The sequence below is a fragment of the Mytilus trossulus genome, unplaced genomic scaffold (assembly GCF_036588685.1).
Source record: "Mytilus trossulus isolate FHL-02 unplaced genomic scaffold, PNRI_Mtr1.1.1.hap1 h1tg000128l__unscaffolded, whole genome shotgun sequence".
Lineage (NCBI taxonomy): Eukaryota > Metazoa > Mollusca > Bivalvia > Mytilida > Mytilidae > Mytilus > Mytilus trossulus.
This window is the reverse complement of record NW_026963301.1, coordinates 2,290,520-2,314,089: the sequence shown is the minus strand read 5'-3', so window position 1 is coordinate 2,314,089 and position 23,570 is coordinate 2,290,520.

The following is a 23,570-nucleotide window of genomic DNA, read 5'->3' as shown; positions in this document are numbered from 1 at the left end:
CTATGTAGAATATAATTTAGTTAATAAGGTATCAAATGAAAGGTGGAAGACTGCGGGTCCTTGTAGAACACATATTGACTGGCAATTCTGAATGACACATAAATGTATGAATGAATTCTAAAATGTATCAAGAGTGCATATTTTGCCTTTTCACAGATATGATGTACCTGGTTTGGTGTATCGAAAGTTGCGGTAACCAGTACGGTACGTTTGTCTGATGTTTAAATAACGGTATGTTGATCCCGCCTCCATACAACTTTTGGAGAAAAAAAATCCACCTGGATTGGCATGAGGGCCAAGAAAGAGGGCGTGCCTGTCCCAAGTCAGGAGCCTGTAATTCAGTTGTTGTCGTTGGATGCTGTATGTATCATATTTGTTTTGCGTTCATTGTTATGTACATGTACATAAATCAGGCTGTTAGTTTTCTCGTTTGAATTGTTTTGCACTTGTCTTTTCGGGGCCTTTTTAAAGCTGACTATGGGGTATGAGTTTTGCTGATTGTTGATGCTTGTACTGCGAACTATAATAGTTGTTTATATTAATTTCTATGTTAGTTAGTCTCTGGAGAATAGTTGCCTAAATGGCAATCAGGCCCCATCTTCTTATTCTTCTTAGTGTAAGCGGGCGGGGGGCGTTTTAATATTTGTTGTCCTCGGGTTAGTACCAGTTTCCTGGGATTTGAAGAGCAATCCAAAATTTCGAGAGTCAAACAGTTTACGCTATACTACCAAATAAAAAAAAAGTATTACATAAAATGAATTTCAACACCTTTCAACCTAACCCGAAGCTGGGAATTTAACTTACCGAGAAGCTACCTACTATTTATACTAGGAAAGCGGACCTCGACGAGAGCACCCTAGCAACAACTGTACAGGAAAAGCGTCTTATAGCAACCGAGGATAAAGGGATGATTTTCAATGCCGTTTTCAACGATAAAAATGTCAAATGGGGAACCATAGCGAAATCAGACAATACATAACTGTTACTGTAGTGATATTGCAATATTCTTAAACTGTAAAATTGGTAAAATTAACACGCAATTCTTTACTAAGGGGGGGGGGGGGATATTGCGATAAGACAAACGATAACTAAGGACAACGTTCCTCACTGATGCGGGATTCACACGTTAAGGAAAATGAAGTGTTACCAAGTTCAATTTCATTTTTCTTTTATCTGAACTATCCCCCTTTTATCTAACAACGTTTCAATGAGAGAGAATGGAAAGTGTCATATAAGATTAATAAATTCCGTCGACTGAATGTGCATACGAGTTTTACTCAGCACCGTCGAAAAGTACACTCCCAACAGAAATAGTTTGTTTTATCTAAACTGCGGGTTGTGTTAAAGTTATTGCTTTGGTTACTTATTTGTAATTATTTATTTGATGAAAAAGGTATGATAAAACGCAAATATTTAAAGGTTTGCAAAATTTGTGTTTGATATTAGAAAAAAGTCATGATAAAGACCCACTTTATGATGGAATCGTTGTTTAATATTTTTGGATACTATCTAATTGTAATCTTTGCAGCTCACAAATTAAAAAAATACGGAAAAGGCCGAAAAACCTTACTGAAACGTATACAATACGTATATACATTTTTTGTAAACGATTCGATTTTTTTCAATACCTTCTCTGAAGAAACTTTGCAAATTGTGCACTATATAAGGATTTCAAACCCTTTACAGAGTATGCTAAGCTCTGAAAGAAGTAGCTTGTTTTGATTCGTATTCTGCAGGGAAAACATTTTTTTTGTGTGTTTTGCTCTTGTTTTTATTCCATTGTTTTGTGTTTTGCTATTGCTTTAATAAAAGGGGGAGTCGTGAAATAGATTTTTTAAATGATAAACTCCGGGTATGAAATAAGTTAAAAGTAGAAAGATTTGCATAGAGCGGGCATGGATGCCTGTGCTTCTTTCCCAACAAGTTTTGTGTGTAAATTCTTTAAGTATGCGCTTAACTGCAGTCTGGACTAGCAGAAGGTACAGAACCACTCAGAATTCGGACCTGCTGACAAAAAGAACGTATAAGAAAGTAGTACATAGTTAAAACAAAATAGTTCCTACGGATGGGTGTTACTATAGAACTATGTAGAATATAATTTAGTTAATAAGGTATCAAATGAAAGGTGGAAGACTGCGGGTCCTTGTAGAACACATATTGACTGGCAATTCTGAATGACACATAAATGTATGAATGAATTCTAAAATGTATCAAGAGTGCATATTTTGCCTTTTCACAGATATGATGTACCTGGTTTGGTGTATCGAAAGTTGCGGTAACCAGTACGGTACGTTTGTCTGATGTTTAAATAACGGTATGTTGATCCCGCCTCCATACAACTTTTGGAGAAAAAAAATCCACCTGGATTGGCATGAGGGCCAAGAAAGAGGGCGTGCCTGTCCCAAGTCAGGAGCCTGTAATTCAGTTGTTGTCGTTGGATGCTGTATGTATCATATTTGTTTTGCGTTCATTGTTATGTACATGTACATAAATCAGGCTGTTAGTTTTCTCGTTTGAATTGTTTTGCACTTGTCTTTTCGGGGCCTTTTTAAAGCTGACTATGGGGTATGAGTTTTGCTGATTGTTGATGCTTGTACTGCGAACTATAATAGTTGTTTATATTAATTTCTATGTTAGTTAGTCTCTGGAGAATAGTTGCCTAAATGGCAATCAGGCCCCATCTTCTTATTCTTCTTAGTGTAAGCGGGCGGGGGGCGTTTTAATATTTGTTGTCCTCGGGTTAGTACCAGTTTCCTGGGATTTGAAGAGCAATCCAAAATTTCGAGAGTCAAACAGTTTACGCTATACTACCAAATAAAAAAAAAGTATTACATAAAATGAATTTCAACACCTTTCAACCTAACCCGAAGCTGGGAATTTAACTTACCGAGAAGCTACCTACTATTTATACTAGGAAAGCGGACCTCGACGAGAGCACCCTAGCAACAACTGTACAGGAAAAGCGTCTTATAGCAACCGAGGATAAAGGGATGATTTTCAATGCCGTTTTCAACGATAAAAATGTCAAATGGGGAACCATAGCGAAATCAGACAATACATAACTGTTACTGTAGTGATATTGCAATATTCTTAAACTGTAAAATTGGTAAAATTAACACGCAATTCTTTACTAAGGGGGGGGGATATTGCGATAAGACAAACGATAACTAAGGACAACGTTCCTCACTGATGCGGGATTCACACGTTAAGGAAAATGAAGTGTTACCAAGTTGAATTTCATTTTTCTTTTATCTGAACTATCCCCCTTTTATCTAACAACGTTTCAATGAGAGAGAATGGAAAGTGTCATATAAGATTAATAAATTCCGTCGACTGAATGTGCATACGAGTTTTACTCAGCACCGTCGAAAAGTACACTCCCAACAGAAATAGTTTGTTTTATCTAAACTGCGGGTTATGTTAATATATATGGAAGTGTTTAACGACCTTGACTGGCCTTTCAGCCCTCGCACGGTGGGCTCGGTGCCCGAAGGCGTTTGGTGAGCTTTAAATGATTTGATGCCATGGGTCAGGAACAAGTAGTGGAGGTCGCAATATGGAGGCCGCCATCTTGGTTTTGGTGAGTAGATTTTGGTTTTTTACTATTTTGATGTTTTTCTTCACTAACGGCTGCTTTCAGGGCCAGTTTGGTCAGCTTGGCAGCCCGCTAGCCTCGATGATGGAGTACTGGTAGATGAATCGTGGACGTAGTTCTAAGATGACAGGAAGCGTTATCAGGACCAAAGCCCTGAGGCAGTGAAATGTAGGTCGTATCACCCAACAGCCTAGGATACAGCCCTCGGACGTTAATCGGCATGACACTCCCTATAATAGACAATGGTTTTGGAGGCATGTTAACGCGGGTACGCCTACTACTACGTCTCTCTGTACGGCATGGATTGGTTTCTGTCATCTTAGTAGTAAGTCGTTGAACATCTAACTGTAAACCCTCATCGAAGATAGCGGGTAAAGGAGAGCTGACCCAGCACGTCCGTTCAGCTGTAAGGACTGAGACGTGACTGGGTTATGTTAAAATTATTGCTTTGGTTACTTATTTGTAATTATTTATTTGATGAAAAAGGTATGATAAAACGCAAATATTTAAAGGTTTGCAAAATTTGTGTTTGATATTAGAAAAAAAGTCATGATAAAGACCCACTTTATGATGGAATCGTTGTTTAATATTTTTGGATACTATCTAATTGTAGTCTTTGCAGCTCACAAATTAAAAAAATACGGAAAAGGCCGAAAAACCTTACTGAAACGTAAACAATACGTATATACATTTTTTGTAAACGATTCGAATTTTTTCAATACCTTCTCTGAAGAAACTTTGCAAATTGTGCACTATATAAGGATTTCAAACCCTTTACAGAGTATGCTAAGCTCTGAAAGAAGTAGCTTGTTTTGATTCGTATTCTGCAGGGAAAACATTTTTTTTGTGTGTTTTGCTCTTGTTTTTATTCCATTGTTTTGTGTTTTGCTATTGCTTTAATAAAAGGGGGAGTCGTGAAATAGATTTTTTAAATGATAAACTCCGGGTATGAAATAAGTTAAAAGTAGAAAGATTTGCATAGAGCGGGCATGGATGCCTGTGCTTCTTTCCCAACAAGTTTTGTGTGTAAATTCTTTAAGTATGCGCTTAACTGCAGTCTGGACTAGCAGAAGGTACAGAACCACTCAGAATTCGGACCTGCTGACAAAAAGAACGTATAAGAAAGTAGTACATAGTTAAAACAAAATAGTTCCTACGGATGGGTGTTACTATAGAACTATGTAGAATATAATTTAGTTAATAAGGTATCAAATGAAAGGTGGAAGACTGCGGGTCCTTGTAGAACACATATTGACTGGCAATTCTGAATGACACATAAATGTATGAATGAATTCTAAAATGTATCAAGAGTGCATATTTTGCCTTTTCACAGATATGATGTACCTGGTTTGGTGTATCGAAAGTTGCGGTAACCAGTACGGTACGTTTGTCTGATGTTTAAATAACGGTATGTTGATCCCGCCTCCATACAACTTTTGGAGAAAAAAAATCCACCTGGATTGGCATGAGGGCCAAGAAAGAGGGCGTGCCTGTCCCAAGTCAGGAGCCTGTAATTCAGTTGTTGTCGTTGGATGCTGTATGTATCATATTTGTTTTGCGTTCATTGTTATGTACATGTACATAAATCAGGCTGTTAGTTTTCTCGTTTGAATTGTTTTGCACTTGTCTTTTCGGGGCCTTTTTAAAGCTGACTATGGGGTATGAGTTTTGCTGATTGTTGATGCTTGTACTGCGAACTATAATAGTTGTTTATATTAATTTCTATGTTAGTTAGTCTCTGGAGAATAGTTGCCTAAATGGCAATCAGGCCCCATCTTCTTATTCTTCTTAGTGTAAGCGGGCGGGGAGTGTTTTAATATTTCTTGTCCTCTGGTTAGTACCAGTTTCCTGGGATTTGAAGAGCAATCCAAAATTTCGAGAGTCAAACAGTTTACGCTATACTACCAAATAAAAAAAAAGTATTACATAAAATGAATTTCAACACCTTTCAACCTAACCCGAAGCTGGGAATTTAACTTACCGAGAAGCTACCTACTATTTATACTAGGAAAGCGGACCTCGACGAGAGCACCCTAGCAACAACTGTACAGGAAAAGCGTCTTATAGCAACCGAGGATAAAGGGATGATTTTCAATGCCGTTTTCAACGATAAAAATGTCAAATGGGGAACCATAGCGAAATCAGACAATACATAACTGTTACTGTAGTGATATTGCAATATTCTTAAACTGTAAAATTGGTAAAATTAACACGCAATTCTTTACTAAGGGGGGGGGGGGGGGGGGGGGATATTGCGATAAGACAAACGATAACTAAGGACAACGTTCCTCACTGATGCGGGATTCACACGTTAAGGAAAATGAAGTGTTACCAAGTTGAATTTCATTTATCTTTTATCTGAACTATCCCCCTTTTATCTAACAACTTTTCAATGAGAGAGAATGGAAAGTGTCATATAAGATTAATAAATTCCGTCGACTGAATGTGCATACGAGTTTTACTCAGCACCGTCGAAAAGTACACTCCCAACAGAAATAGTTTGTTTTATCTAAACTGCGGGTTATGTTAAAATTATTGCTTTGGTTACTTATTTGTAATTATTTATTTGATGAAAAAGGTATGATAAAACGCAAATATTTAAAGGTTTGCAAAATTTGTGTTTGATATTAGAAAAAAGTCATGATAAAGACCCACTTTATGATGGAATCGTTGTTTAATATTTTTGGATACTATCTAATTGTAATCTTTGCAGCTCACAAATTAAAAAAATACGGAAAAGGCCGAAAAACCTTACTGAAACGTATACAATACGTATATACATTTTTTGTAAACGATTCGAATTTTTTCAATACCTTCTCTGAAGAAACTTTGCAAATTGTGCACTATATAAGGATTTCAAACCCTTTACAGAGTATGCTAAGCTCTGAAAGAAGTAGCTTGTTTTGATTCGTATTCTGCAGGGAAAACATTTTTTTTGTGTGTTTTGCTCTTGTTTTTATTCCATTGTTTTGTGTTTTGCTATTGCTTTAATAAAAGGGGGAGTCGTGAAATAGATTTTTTAAATGATAAACTCCGGGTATGAAATAAGTTAAAAGTAGAAAGATTTGCATAGAGCGGGCATGGATGCCTGTGCTTCTTTCCCAACAAGTTTTGTGTGTAAATTCTTTAAGTATGCGCTTAACTGCAGTCTGGACTAGCAGAAGGTACAGAACCACTCAGAATTCGGACCTGCTGACAAAAAGAACGTATAAGAAAGTAGTACATAGTTAAAACAAAATAGTTCCTACGGATGGGTGTTACTATAGAACTATGTAGAATATAATTTAGTTAATAAGGTATCAAATGAAAGGTGGAAGACTGCGGGTCCTTGTAGAACACATATTGACTGGCAATTCTGAATGACACATAAATGTATGAATGAATTCTAAAATGTATCAAGAGTGCATATTTTGCCTTTTCACAGATATGATGTACCTGGTTTGGTGTATCGAAAGTTGCGGTAACCAGTACGGTACGTTTGTCTGATGTTTAAATAACGGTATGTTGATCCCGCCTCCATACAACTTTTGGAGAAAAAAAATCCACCTGGATTGGCATGAGGGCCAAGAAAGAGGGCGTGCCTGTCCCAAGTCAGGAGCCTGTAATTCAGTTGTTGTCGTTGGATGCTGTATGTATCATATTTGTTTTGCGTTCATTGTTATGTACATGTACATAAATCAGGCTGTTAGTTTTCTCGTTTGAATTGTTTTGCACTTGTCTTTTCGGGGCCTTTTTAAAGCTGACTATGGGGTATGAGTTTTGCTGATTGTTGATGCTTGTACTGCGAACTATAATAGTTGTTTATATTAATTTCTATGTTAGTTAGTCTCTGGAGAATAGTTGCCTAAATGGCAATCAGGCCCCATCTTCTTATTCTTCTTAGTGTAAGCGGGCGGGGGGCGTTTTAATATTTGTTGTCCTCGGGTTAGTACCAGTTTCCTGGGATTTGAAGAGCAATCCAAAATTTCGAGAGTCAAACAGTTTACGCTATACTACCAAATAAAAAAAAAGTATTACATAAAATGAATTTCAACACCTTTCAACCTAACCCGAAGCTGGGAATTTAACTTACCGAGAAGCTACCTACTATTTATACTAGGAAAGCGGACCTCGACGAGAGCACCCTAGCAACAACTGTACAGGAAAAGCGTCTTATAGCAACCGAGGATAAAGGGATGATTTTCAATGCCGTTTTCAACGATAAAAATGTCAAATGGGGAACCATAGCGAAATCAGACAATACATAACTGTTACTGTAGTGATATTGCAATATTCTTAAACTGTAAAATTGGTAAAATTAACACGCAATTCTTTACTAAGGGGGGGGGGGGGGGATATTGCGATAAGACAAACGATAACTAAGGACAACGTTCCTCACTGATGCGGGATTCACACGTTAAGGAAAATGAAGTGTTACCAAGTTGAATTTCATTTTTCTTTTATCTGAACTATCCCCCTTTTATCTAACAACGTTTCAATGAGAGAGAATGGAAAGTGTCATATAAGATTAATAAATTCCGTCGACTGAATGTGCATACGAGTTTTACTCAGCACCGTCGAAAAGTACACTCCCAACAGAAATAGTTTGTTTTATCTAAACTGCGGGTTATGTTAAAATTATTGCTTTGGTTACTTATTTGTAATTATTTATTTGATGAAAAAGGTATGATAAAACGCAAATATTTAAAGGTTTGCAAAATTTGTGTTTGATATTAGAAAAAAGTCATGATAAAGACCCACTTTATGATGGAATCGTTGTTTAATATTTTTGGATACTATCTAATTGTAGTCTTTGCAGCTCACAAATTAAAAAAATACGGAAAAGGCCGAAAAACCTTACTGAAACGTAAACAATACGTATATACATTTTTTGTAAACGATTCGAATTTTTTCAATACCTTCTCTGAAGAAACTTTGCAAATTGTGCACTATATAAGGATTTCAAACCCTTTACAGAGTATGCTAAGCTCTGAAAGAAGTAGCTTGTTTTGATTCGTATTCTGCAGGGAAAACATTTTTTTTGTGTGTTTTGCTCTTGTTTTTATTCCATTGTTTTGTGTTTTGCTATTGCTTTAATAAAAGGGGGAGTCGTGAAATAGATTTTTTAAATGATAAACTCCGGGTATGAAATAAGTTAAAAGTAGAAAGATTTGCATAGAGCGGGCATGGATGCCTGTGCTTCTTTCCCAACAAGTTTTGTGTGTAAATTCTTTAAGTATGCGCTTAACTGCAGTCTGGACTAGCAGAAGGTACAGAACCACTCAGAATTCGGACCTGCTGACAAAAAGAACGTATAAGAAAGTAGTACATAGTTAAAACAAAATAGTTCCTACGGATGGGTGTTACTATAGAACTATGTAGAATATAATTTAGTTAATAAGGTATCAAATGAAAGGTGGAAGACTGCGGGTCCTTGTAGAACACATATTGACTGGCAATTCTGAATGACACATAAATGTATGAATGAATTCTAAAATGTATCAAGAGTGCATATTTTGCCTTTTCACAGATATGATGTACCTGGTTTGGTGTATCGAAAGTTGCGGTAACCAGTACGGTACGTTTGTCTGATGTTTAAATAACGGTATGTTGATCCCGCCTCCATACAACTTTTGGAGAAAAAAAATCCACCTGGATTGGCATGAGGGCCAAGAAAGAGGGCGTGCCTGTCCCAAGTCAGGAGCCTGTAATTCAGTTGTTGTCGTTGGATGCTGTATGTATCATATTTGTTTTGCGTTCATTGTTATGTACATGTACATAAATCAGGCTGTTAGTTTTCTCGTTTGAATTGTTTTGCACTTGTCTTTTCGGGGCCTTTTTAAAGCTGACTATGGGGTATGAGTTTTGCTGATTGTTGATGCTTGTACTGCGAACTATAATAGTTGTTTATATTAATTTCTATGTTAGTTAGTCTCTGGAGAATAGTTGCCTAAATGGCAATCAGGCCCCATCTTCTTATTCTTCTTAGTGTAAGCGGGCGGGGGGCGTTTTAATATTTGTTGTCCTCGGGTTAGTACCAGTTTCCTGGGATTTGAAGAGCAATCCAAAATTTCGAGAGTCAAACAGTTTACGCTATACTACCAAATAAAAAAAAAGTATTACATAAAATGAATTTCAACACCTTTCAACCTAACCCGAAGCTGGGAATTTAACTTACCGAGAAGCTACCTACTATTTATACTAGGAAAGCGGACCTCGACGAGAGCACCCTAGCAACAACTGTACAGGAAAAGCGTCTTATAGCAACCGAGGATAAAGGGATGATTTTCAATGCCGTTTTCAACGATAAAAATGTCAAATGGGGAACCATAGCGAAATCAGACAATACATAACTGTTACTGTAGTGATATTGCAATATTCTTAAACTGTAAAATTGGTAAAATTAACACGCAATTCTTTACTAAGGGGGGGGGGGATATTGCGATAAGACAAACGATAACTAAGGACAACGTTCCTCACTGATGCGGGATTCACACGTTAAGGAAAATGAAGTGTTATCAAGTTGAATTTCATTTTTCTTTTATCTGAACTGTCCCCCTTTTATCTAACAACGTTTCAATGAGAGAGAATGGAAAGTGTCATATAAGATTAATAAATTCCGTCGACTGAATGTGCATACGAGTTTTACTCAGCACCGTCGAAAAGTACACTCCCAACAGAAATAGTTTGTTTTATCTAAACTGCGGGTTATGTTAAAATTATTGCTTTGGTTACTTATTTGTAATTATTTATTTGATGAAAAAGGTATGATAAAACGCAAATATTTAAAGGTTTGCAAAATTTGTGTTTGATATTAGAAAAAAGTCATGATAAAGACCCACTTTATGATGGAATCGTTGTTTAATATTTTTGGATACTATCTAATTGTAATCTTTGCAGCTCACAAATTAAAAAAATACGGAAAAGGCCGAAAAACCTTACTGAAACGTATACAATACGTATATACATTTTTTGTAAACGATTCGAATTTTTTCAATACCTTCTCTGAAGAAACTTTGCAAATTGTGCACTATATAAGGATTTCAAACCCTTTACAGAGTATGCTAAGCTCTGAAAGAAGTAGCTTGTTTTGATTCGTATTCTGCAGGGAAAACATTTTTTTTGTGTGTTTTGCTCTTGTTTTTATTCCATTGTTTTGTGTTTTGCTATTGCTTTAATAAAAGGGGGAGTCGTGAAATAGATTTTTTAAATGATAAACTCCGGGTATGAAATAAGTTAAAAGTAGAAAGATTTGCATAGAGCGGGCATGGATGCCTGTGCTTCTTTCCCAACAAGTTTTGTGTGTAAATTCTTTAAGTATGCGCTTAACTGCAGTCTGGACTAGCAGAAGGTACAGAACCACTCAGAATTCGGACCTGCTGACAAAAAGAACGTATAAGAAAGTAGTACATAGTTAAAACAAAATAGTTCCTACGGATGGGTGTTACTATAGAACTATGTAGAATATAATTTAGTTAATAAGGTATCAAATGAAAGGTGGAAGACTGTGGGTCCTTGTAGAACACATATTGACTGGCAATTCTGAATGACACATACATGTATGAATGAATTCTAAAATGTATCAAGAGTGCATATTTTGCCTTTTCACAGATATGATGTACCTGGTTTGGTGTATCGAAAGTTGCGGTAACCAGTACGGTACGTTTGTCTGATGTTTAAATAACGGTATGTTGATCCCGCCTCCATACAACTTTTGGAGAAAAAAAATCCACCTGGATTGGCATGAGGGCCAAGAAAGAGGGCGTGCCTGTCCCAAGTCAGGAGCGTTGTCGTTGGATGCTGTATGTATCATATTTGTTTTGCGTTCATTGTTATGTACATGTACATAAATCAGGCTGTTAGTTTTCTCGTTTGAATTGTTTTGCACTTGTCTTTTCGGGGCCTTTTTAAAGCTGACTATGGGGTATGAGTTTTGCTGATTGTTGATGCTTGTACTGCGAACTATAATAGTTGTTTATATTAATTTCTATGTTAGTTAGTCTCTGGAGAATAGTTGCCTAAATGGCAATCAGGCCCCATCTTCTTATTCTTCTTAGTGTAAGCGGGCGGGGGGCGTTTTAATATTTGTTGTCCTCGGGTTAGTACCAGTTTCCTGGGATTTGAAGAGCAATCCAAAATTTCGAGAGTCAAACAGTTTACGCTATACTACCAAATAAAAAAAAAGTATTACATAAAATGAATTTCAACACCTTTCAACCTAACCCGAAGCTGGGAATTTAACTTACCGAGAAGCTACCTACTATTTATACTAGGAAAGCGGACCTCGACGAGAGCACCCTAGCAACAACTGTACAGGAAAAGCGTCTTATAGCAACCGAGGATAAAGGGATGATTTTCAATGCCGTTTTCAACGATAAAAATGTCAAATGGGGAACCATAGCGAAATCAGACAATACATAACTGTTACTGTAGTGATATTGCAATATTCTTAAACTGTAAAATTGGTAAAATTAACACGCAATTCTTTACTAAGGGGGGGGGGGGGGGGATATTGCGATAAGACAAACGATAACTAAGGACAACGTTCCTCACTGATGCGGGATTCACACGTTAAGGAAAATGAAGTGTTATCAAGTTGAATTTCATTTTTCTTTTATCTGAACTGTCCCCCTTTTATCTAACAACGTTTCAATGAGAGAGAATGGAAAGTGTCATATAAGATTAATAAATTCCGTCGACTGAATGTGCATACGAGTTTTACTCAGCACCGTCGAAAAGTACACTCCCAACAGAAATAGTTTGTTTTATCTAAACTGCGGGTTATGTTAAAATTATTGCTTTGGTTACTTATTTGTAATTATTTATTTGATGAAAAAGGTATGATAAAACGCAAATATTTAAAGGTTTGCAAAATTTGTGTTTGATATTAGAAAAAAGTCATGATAAAGACCCACTTTATGATGGAATCGTTGTTTAATATTTTTGGATACTATCTAATTGTAATCTTTGCAGCTCACAAATTAAAAAAATACGGAAAAGGCCGAAAAACCTTACTGAAACGTATACAATACGTATATACATTTTTTGTAAACGATTCGAATTTTTTCAATACCTTCTCTGAAGAAACTTTGCAAATTGTGCACTATATAAGGATTTCAAACCCTTTACAGAGTATGCTAAGCTCTGAAAGAAGTAGCTTGTTTTGATTCGTATTCTGCAGGGAAAACATTTTTTTTGTGTGTTTTGCTCTTGTTTTTATTCCATTGTTTTGTGTTTTGCTATTGCTTTAATAAAAGGGGGAGTCGTGAAATAGATTTTTTAAATGATAAACTCCGGGTATGAAATAAGTTAAAAGTAGAAAGATTTGCATAGAGCGGGCATGGATGCCTGTGCTTCTTTCCCAACAAGTTTTGTGTGTAAATTCTTTAAGTATGCGCTTAACTGCAGTCTGGACTAGCAGAAGGTACAGAACCACTCAGAATTCGGACCTGCTGACAAAAAGAACGTATAAGAAAGTAGTACATAGTTAAAACAAAATAGTTCCTACGGATGGGTGTTACTATAGAACTATGTAGAATATAATTTAGTTAATAAGGTATCAAATGAAAGGTGGAAGACTGTGGGTCCTTGTAGAACACATATTGACTGGCAATTCTGAATGACACATACATGTATGAATGAATTCTAAAATGTATCAAGAGTGCATATTTTGCCTTTTCACAGATATGATGTACCTGGTTTGGTGTATCGAAAGTTGCGGTAACCAGTACGGTACGTTTGTCTGATGTTTAAATAACGGTATGTTGATCCCGCCTCCATACAACTTTTGGAGAAAAAAAATCCACCTGGATTGGCATGAGGGCCAAGAAAGAGGGCGTGCCTGTCCCAAGTCAGGAGCGTTGTCGTTGGATGCTGTATGTATCATATTTGTTTTGCGTTCATTGTTATGTACATGTACATAAATCAGGCTGTTAGTTTTCTCGTTTGAATTGTTTTGCACTTGTCTTTTCGGGGCCTTTTTAAAGCTGACTATGGGGTATGAGTTTTGCTGATTGTTGATGCTTGTACTGCGAACTATAATAGTTGTTTATATTAATTTCTATGTTAGTTAGTCTCTGGAGAATAGTTGCCTAAATGGCAATCAGGCCCCATCTTCTTATTCTTCTTAGTGTAAGCGGGCGGGGGGCGTTTTAATATTTCTTGTCCTCGGGTTAGTACCAGTTTCCTGGGATTTGAAGAGCAATCCAAAATTTCGAGAGTCAAACAGTTTACGCTATACTACCAAATAAAAAAAAAGTATTACATAAAATGAATTTCAACACCTTTCAACCTAACCCGAAGCTGGGAATTTAACTTACCGAGAAGCTACCTACTATTTATACTAGGAAAGCGGACCTCGACGAGAGCACCCTAGCAACAACTGTACAGGAAAAGCGTCTTATAGCAACCGAGGATAAAGGGATGATTTTCAATGCCGTTTTCAACGATAAAAATGTCAAATGGGGAACCATAGCGAAATCAGACAATACATAACTGTTACTGTAGTGATATTGCAATATTCTTAAACTGTAAAATTGGTAAAATTAACACGCAATTCTTTACTAAGGGGGGGGGGGGGGATATTGCGATAAGACAAACGATAACTAAGGACAACGTTCCTCACTGATGCGGGATTCACACGTTAAGGAAAATGAAGTGTTATCAAGTTGAATTTCATTTTTCTTTTATCTGAACTGTCCCCCTTTTATCTAACAACGTTTCAATGAGAGAGAATGGAAAGTGTCATATAAGATTAATAAATTCCGTCGACTGAATGTGCATACGAGTTTTACTCAGCACCGTCGAAAAGTACACTCCCAACAGAAATAGTTTGTTTTATCTAAACTGCGGGTTATGTTAAAATTATTGCTTTGGTTACTTATTTGTAATTATTTATTTGATGAAAAAGGTATGATAAAACGCAAATATTTAAAGGTTTGCAAAATTTGTGTTTGATATTAGAAAAAAGTCATGATAAAGACCCACTTTATGATGGAATCGTTGTTTAATATTTTTGGATACTATCTAATTGTAATCTTTGCAGCTCACAAATTAAAAAAATACGGAAAAGGCCGAAAAACCTTACTGAAACGTATACAATACGTATATACATTTTTTGTAAACGATTCGAATTTTTTCAATACCTTCTCTGAAGAAACTTTGCAAATTGTGCACTATATAAGGATTTCAAACCCTTTACAGAGTATGCTAAGCTCTGAAAGAAGTAGCTTGTTTTGATTCGTATTCTGCAGGGAAAACATTTTTTTTGTGTGTTTTGCTCTTGTTTTTATTCCATTGTTTTGTGTTTTGCTATTGCTTTAATAAAAGGGGGAGTCGTGAAATAGATTTTTTAAATGATAAACTCCGGGTATGAAATAAGTTAAAAGTAGAAAGATTTGCATAGAGCGGGCATGGATGCCTGTGCTTCTTTCCCAACAAGTTTTGTGTGTAAATTCTTTAAGTATGCGCTTAACTGCAGTCTGGACTAGCAGAAGGTACAGAACCACTCAGAATTCGGACCTGCTGACAAAAAGAACGTATAAGAAAGTAGTACATAGTTAAAACAAAATAGTTCCTACGGATGGGTGTTACTATAGAACTATGTAGAATATAATTTAGTTAATAAGGTATCAAATGAAAGGTGGAAGACTGTGGGTCCTTGTAGAACACATATTGACTGGCAATTCTGAATGACACATAAATGTATGAATGAATTCTAAAATGTATCAAGAGTGCATATTTTGCCTTTTCACAGATATGATGTACCTGGTTTGGTGTATCGAAAGTTGCGGTAACCAGTACGGTACGTTTGTCTGATGTTTAAATAACGGTATGTTGATCCCGCCTCCATACAACTTTTGGAGAAAAAAAATCCACCTGGATTGGCATGAGGGCCAAGAAAGAGGGCGTGCCTGTCCCAAGTCAGGAGCCTGTAATTCAGTTGTTGTCGTTGGATGCTGTATGTATCATATTTGTTTTGCGTTCATTGTTATGTACATGTACATAAATCAGGCTGTTAGTTTTCTCGTTTGAATTGTTTTGCACTTGTCTTTTCGGGGCCTTTTTAAAGCTGACTATGGGGTATGAGTTTTGCTGATTGTTGATGCTTGTACTGCGAACTATAATAGTTGTTTATATTAATTTCTATGTTAGTTAGTCTCTGGAGAATAGTTGCCTAAATGGCAATCAGGCCCCATCTTCTTATTCTTCTTAGTGTAAGCGGGCGGGGGGCGTTTTAATATTTGTTGTCCTCGGGTTAGTACCAGTTTCCTGGGATTTGAAGAGCAATCCAAAATTTCGAGAGTCAAACAGTTTACGCTATACTACCAAATAAAACAAAAGTATTACATAAAATGAATTTCAACACCTTTCAACCTAACCCGAAGCTGGGAATTTAACTTACCGAGAAGCTACCTACTATTTATACTAGGAAAGCGGACCTCGACGAGAGCACCCTAGCAACAACTGTACAGGAAAAGCGTCTTATAGCAACCGAGGATAAAGGGATGATTTTCAATGCCGTTTTCAACGATAAAAATGTCAAATGGGGAACCATAGCGAAATCAGACAATACATAACTGTTACTGTAGTGATATTGCAATATTCTTAAACTGTAAAATTGGTAAAATTAACACGCAATTCTTTACTAAGGGGGGGGGGGGATATTGCGATAAGACAAACGATAACTAAGGACAACGTTCCTCACTGATGCGGGATTCACACGTTAAGGAAAATGAAGTGTTACCAAGTTGAATTTCATTTTTCTTTTATCTGAACTATCCCCCTTTTATCTAACAACGTTTCAATGAGAGAGAATGGAAAGTGTCATATAAGATTAATAAATTCCGTCGACTGAATGTGCATACGAGTTTTACTCAGCACCGTCGAAAAGTACACTCCCAACAGAAATAGTTTGTTTTATCTAAACTGCGGGTTATGTTAAAAATATTGCTTTGGTTACTTATTTGTAATTATTTATTTGATGAAAAAGGTATGATAAAACGCAAATATTTAAAGGTTTGCAAAATTTGTGTTTGATATTAGAAAAAAGTCATGATAAAGACCCACTTTATGATGGAATCGTTGTTTAATATTTTTGGATACTATCTAATTGTAATCTTTGCAGCTCACAAATTAAAAAAATACGGAAAAGGCCGAAAAACCTTACTGAAACGTATACAATACGTATATACATTTTTTGTAAACGATTCGAATTTTTTCAATACCTTCTCTGAAGAAACTTTGCAAATTGTGCACTATATAAGGATTTCAAACCCTTTACAGAGTATGCTAAGCTCTGAAAGAAGTAGCTTGTTTTGATTCGTATTCTGCAGGGAAAACATTTTTTTTGTGTGTTTTGCTCTTGTTTTTATTCCATTGTTTTGTGTTTTGCTATTGCTTTAATAAAAGGGGGAGTCGTGAAATAGATTTTTTAAATGATAAACTCCGGGTATGAAATAAGTTAAAAGTAGAAAGATTTGCATAGAGCGGGCATGGATGCCTGTGCTTCTTTCCCAACAAGTTTTGTGTGTAAATTCTTTAAGTATGCGCTTAACTGCAGTCTGGACTAGCAGAAGGTACAGAACCACTCAGAATTCGGACCTGCTGACAAAAAGAACGTATAAGAAAGTAGTACATAGTTAAAACAAAATAGTTCCTACGGATGGGTGTTACTATAGAACTATGTAGAATATAATTTAGTTAATAAGGTATCAAATGAAAGGTGGAAGACTGTGGGTCCTTGTAGAACACATATTGACTGGCAATTCTGAATGACACATAAATGTATGAATGAATTCTAAAATGTATCAAGAGTGCATATTTTGCCTTTTCACAGATATGATGTACCTGGTTTGGTGTATCGAAAGTTGCGGTAACCAGTACGGTACGTTTGTCTGATGTTTAAATAACGGTATGTTGATCCCGCCTCCATACAACTTTTGGAGAAAAAAAATCCACCTGGATTGGCATGAGGGCCAAGAAAGAGGGCGTGCCTGTCCCAAGTCAGGAGCCTGTAATTCAGTTGTTGTCGTTGGATGCTGTATGTATCATATTTGTTTTGCGTTCATTGTTATGTACATGTACATAAATCAGGCTGTTAGTTTTCTCGTTTGAATTGTTTTGCACTTGTCTTTTCGGGGCCTTTTTAAAGCTGACTATGGGGTATGAGTTTTGCTGATTGTTGATGCTTGTACTGCGAACTATAATAGTTGTTTATATTAATTTCTATGTTAGTTAGTCTCTGGAGAATAGTTGCCTAAATGGCAATCAGGCCCCATCTTCTTATTCTTCTTAGTGTAAGCGGGCGGGGGGCGTTTTAATATTTGTTGTCCTCGGGTTAGTACCAGTTTCCTGGGATTTGAAGAGCAATCCAAAATTTCGAGAGTCAAACAGTTTACGCTATACTACCAAATAAAACAAAAGTATTACATAAAATGAATTTCAACACTTTCAACCTAACCCGAAGCTGGGAATTTAACTTACCGAGAAGCTACCTACTATTTATACTAGGAAAGCGGACCTCGACGAGAGCACCCTAGCAACAACTGTACAGGAAAAGCGTCTTATAGCAACCGAGGATAAAGGGATGATTTTCAATGCCGTTTTCAACGATAAAAATGTCAAATGGGGAACCATAGCGAAATCAGACAATACATAACTGTTACTGTAGTGATATTGCAATATTCTTAAACTGTAAAATTGGTAAAATTAACACGCAATTCTTTACTAAGGGGGGGGGGATATTGCGATAAGACAAACGATAACTAAGGACAACGTTCCTCACTGATGCGGGATTCACACGTTAAGGAAAATGAAGTGTTACCAAGTTGAATTTCATTTTTCTTTTATCTGAACTATCCCCCTTTTATCTAACAACGTTTCAATGAGAGAGAATGGAAAGTGTCATATAAGATTAATAAATTCCGTCGACTGAATGTGCATACGAGTTTTACTCAGCACCGTCGAAAAGTACACTCCCAACAGAAATAGTTTGTTTTATCTAAACTGCGGGTTATGTTAAAATTATTGCTTTGGTTACTTATTTGTAATTATTTATTTGATGAAAAAGGTATGATAAAACGCAAATATTTAAAGGTTTGCAAAATTTGTGTTTGATATTAGAAAAAAGTCATGATAAAGACCCACTTTATGATGGAATCGTTGTTTAATATTTTTGGATACTATCTAATTGTAATCTTTGCAGCTCACAAATTAAAAAAATACGGAAAAGGCCGAAAAACCTTACTGAAACGTATACAATACGTATATACATTTTTTGTAAACGATTCGAATTTTTTCAATACCTTCTCTGAAGAAACTTTGCAAATTGTGCACTATATAAGGATTTCAAACCCTTTACAGAGTATGCTAAGCTCTGAAAGAAGTAGCTTGTTTTGATTCGTATTCTGCAGGGAAAACATTTTTTTTGTGTGTTTTGCTCTTGTTTTTATTCCATTGTTTTGTGTTTTGCTATTGCTTTAATAAAAGGGGGAGTCGTGAAATAGATTTTTTAAATGATAAACTCCGGGTATGAAATAAGTTAAAAGTAGAAAGATTTGCATAGAGCGGGCATGGATGCCTGTGCTTCTTTCCCAACAAGTTTTGTGTGTAAATTCTTTAAGTATGCGCTTAACTGCAGTCTGGACTAGCAGAAGGTACAGAACCACTCAGAATTCGGACCTGCTGACAAAAAGAACGTATAAGAAAGTAGTACATAGTTAAAACAAAATAGTTCCTACGGATGGGTGTTACTATAGAACTATGTAGAATATAATTTAGTTAATAAGGTATCAAATGAAAGGTGGAAGACTGCGGGTCCTTGTAGAACACATATTGACTGGCAATTCTGAATGACACATAAATGTATGAATGAATTCTAAAATGTATCAAGAGTGCATATTTTGCCTTTTCACAGATATGATGTACCTGGTTTGGTGTATCGAAAGTTGCGGTAACCAGTACGGTACGTTTGTCTGATGTTTAAATAACGGTATGTTGATCCCGCCTCCATACAACTTTTGGAGAAAAAAAATCCACCTGGATTGGCATGAGGGCCAAGAAAGAGGGCGTGCCTGTCCCAAGTCAGGAGCCTGTAATTCAGTTGTTGTCGTTGGATGCTGTATGTATCATATTTGTTTTGCGTTCATTGTTATGTACATGTACATAAATCAGGCTGTTAGTTTTCTCGTTTGAATTGTTTTGCACTTGTCTTTTCGGGGCCTTTTTAAAGCTGACTATGGGGTATGAGTTTTGCTGATTGTTGATGCTTGTACTGCGAACTATAATAGTTGTTTATATTAATTTCTATGTTAGTTAGTCTCTGGAGAATAGTTGCCTAAATGGCAATCAGGCCCCATCTTCTTATTCTTCTTAGTGTAAGCGGGCGGGGGGCGTTTTAATATTTGTTGTCCTCGGGTTAGTACCAGTTTCCTGGGATTTGAAGAGCAATCCAAAATTTCGAGAGTCAAACAGTTTACGCTATACTACCAAATAAAAAAAAAGTATTACATAAAATGAATTTCAACACCTTTCAACCTAACCCGAAGCTGGGAATTTAACTTACCGAGAAGCTACCTACTATTTATACTAGGAAAGCGGACCTCGACGAGAGCACCCTAGCAACAACTGTACAGGAAAAGCGTCTTATAGCAACCGAGGATAAAGGGATGATTTTCAATGCCGTTTTCAACGATAAAAATGTCAAATGGGGAACCATAGCGAAATCAGACAATACATAACTGTTACTGTAGTGATATTGCAATATTCTTAAACTGTAAAATTGGTAAAATTAACACGCAATTCTTTACTAAGGGGGGGGGGGGGGGGGGGGGATATTGCGATAAGACAAACGATAACTAAGGACAACGTTCCTCACTGATGCGGGATTCACACGTTAAGGAAAATGAAGTGTTATCAAGTTGAATTTCATTTTTCTTTTATCTGAACTGTCCCCCTTTTATCTAACAACGTTTCAATGAGAGAGAATGGAAAGTGTCATATAAGATTAATAAATTCCGTCGACTGAATGTGCATACGAGTTTTACTCAGCACCGTCGAAAAGTACACTCCCAACAGAAATAGTTTGTTTTATCTAAACTGCGGGTTATGTTAAAATTATTGCTTTGGTTACTTATTTGTAATTATTTATTTGATGAAAAAGGTATGATAAAACGCAAATATTTAAAGGTTTGCAAAATTTGTGTTTGATATTAGAAAAAAGTCATGATAAAGACCCACTTTATGATGGAATCGTTGTTTAATATTTTTGGATACTATCTAATTGTAATCTTTGCAGCTCACAAATTAAAAAAATACGGAAAAGGCCGAAAAACCTTACTGAAACGTATACAATACGTATATACATTTTTTGTAAACGATTCGAATTTTTTCAATACCTTCTCTGAAGAAACTTTGCAAATTGTGCACTATATAAGGATTTCAAACCCTTTACAGAGTATGCTAAGCTCTGAAAGAAGTAGCTTGTTTTGATTCGTATTCTGCAGGGAAAACATTTTTTTTGTGTGTTTTGCTCTTGTTTTTATTCCATTGTTTTGTGTTTTGCTATTGCTTTAATAAAAGGGGGAGTCGTGAAATAGATTTTTTAAATGATAAACTCCGGGTATGAAATAAGTTAAAAGTAGAAAGATTTGCATAGAGCGGGCATGGATGCCTGTGCTTCTTTCCCAACAAGTTTTGTGTGTAAATTCTTTAAGTATGCGCTTAACTGCAGTCTGGACTAGCAGAAGGTACAGAACCACTCAGAATTCGGACCTGCTGACAAAAAGAACGTATAAGAAAGTAGTACATAGTTAAAACAAAATAGTTCCTACGGATGGGTGTTACTATAGAACTATGTAGAATATAATTTAGTTAATAAGGTATCAAATGAAAGGTGGAAGACTGCGGGTCCTTGTAGAACACATATTGACTGGCAATTCTGAATGACACATAAATGTATGAATGAATTCTAAAATGTATCAAGAGTGCATATTTTGCCTTTTCACAGATATGATGTACCTGGTTTGGTGTATCGAAAGTTGCGGTAACCAGTACGGTACGTTTGTCTGATGTTTAAATAACGGTATGTTGATCCCGCCTCCATACAACTTTTGGAGAAAAAAAATCCACCTGGATTGGCATGAGGGCCAAGAAAGAGGGCGTGCCTGTCCCAAGTCAGGAGCCTGTAATTCAGTTGTTGTCGTTGGATGCTGTATGTATCATATTTGTTTTGCGTTCATTGTTATGTACATGTACATAAATCAGGCTGTTAGTTTTCTCGTTTGAATTGTTTTGCACTTGTCTTTTCGGGGCCTTTTTAAAGCTGACTATGGGGTATGAGTTTTGCTGATTGTTGATGCTTGTACTGCGAACTATAATAGTTGTTTATATTAATTTCTATGTTAGTTAGTCTCTGGAGAATAGTTGCCTAAATGGCAATCAGGCCCCATCTTCTTATTCTTCTTAGTGTAAGCGGGCGGGGGGCGTTTTAATATTTGTTGTCCTCGGGTTAGTACCAGTTTCCAGGGATTTGAAGAGCAATCCAAAATTTCGAGAGTCAAACAGTTTACGCTATACTACCAAATAAAAAAAAAGTATTACATAAAATGAATTTCAACACCTTTCAACCTAACCCGAAGCTGGGAATTTAACTTACCGAGAAGCTACCTACTATTTATACTAGGAAAGCGGACCTCGACGAGAGCACCCTAGCAACAACTGTACAGGAAAAGCGTCTTATAGCAACCGAGGATAAAGGGATGATTTTCAATGCCGTTTTCAACGATAAAAATGTCAAATGGGGAACCATAGCGAAATCAGACAATACATAACTGTTACTGTAGTGATATTGCAATATTCTTAAACTGTAAAATTGGTAAAATTAACACGCAATTCTTTACTAAGGGGGGGGGGGATATTGCGATAAGACAAACGATAACTAAGGACAACGTTCCTCACTGATGCGGGATTCACACGTTAAGGAAAATGAAGTGTTACCAAGTTGAATTTCATTTTTCTTTTATCTGAACTATCCCCCTTTTATCTAACAACGTTTCAATGAGAGAGAATGGAAAGTGTCATATAAGATTAATAAATTCCGTCGACTGAATGTGCATACGAGTTTTACTCAGCACCGTCGAAAAGTACACTCCCAACAGAAATAGTTTGTTTTATCTAAACTGCGGGTTATGTTAAAATTATTGCTTTGGTTACTTATTTGTAATTATTTATTTGATGAAAAAGGTATGATAAAACGCAAATATTTAAAGGTTTGCAAAATTTGTGTTTGATATTAGAAAAAAGTCATGATAAAGACCCACTTTATGATGGAATCGTTGTTTAATATTTTTGGATACTATCTAATTGTAATCTTTGCAGCTCACAAATTAAAAAAATACGGAAAAGGCCGAAAAACCTTACTGAAACGTATACAATACGTATATACATTTTTTGTAAACGATTCGAATTTTTTCAATACCTTCTCTGAAGAAACTTTGCAAATTGTGCACTATATAAGGATTTCAAACCCTTTACAGGGTATGCTAAGCTCTGAAAGAAGTAGCTTGTTTTGATTCGTATTCTGCAGGGAAAACATTTTTTTTGTGTGTTTTGCTCTTGTTTTTATTCCATTGTTTTGTGTTTTGCTATTGCTTTAATAAAAGGGGGAGTCGTGAAATAGATTTTTTAAATGATAAACTCCGGGTATGAAATAAGTTAAAAGTAGAAAGATTTGCATAGAGCGGGCATGGATGCCTGTGCTTCTTTCCCAACAAGTTTTGTGTGTAAATTCTTTAAGTATGCGCTTAACTGCAGTCTGGACTAGCAGAAGGTACAGAACCACTCAGAATTCGGACCTGCTGACAAAAAGAACGTATAAGAAAGTAGTACATAGTTAAAACAAAATAGTTCCTACGGATGGGTGTTACTATAGAACTATGTAGAATATAATTTAGTTAATAAGGTATCAAATGAAAGGTGGAAGACTGTGGGTCCTTGT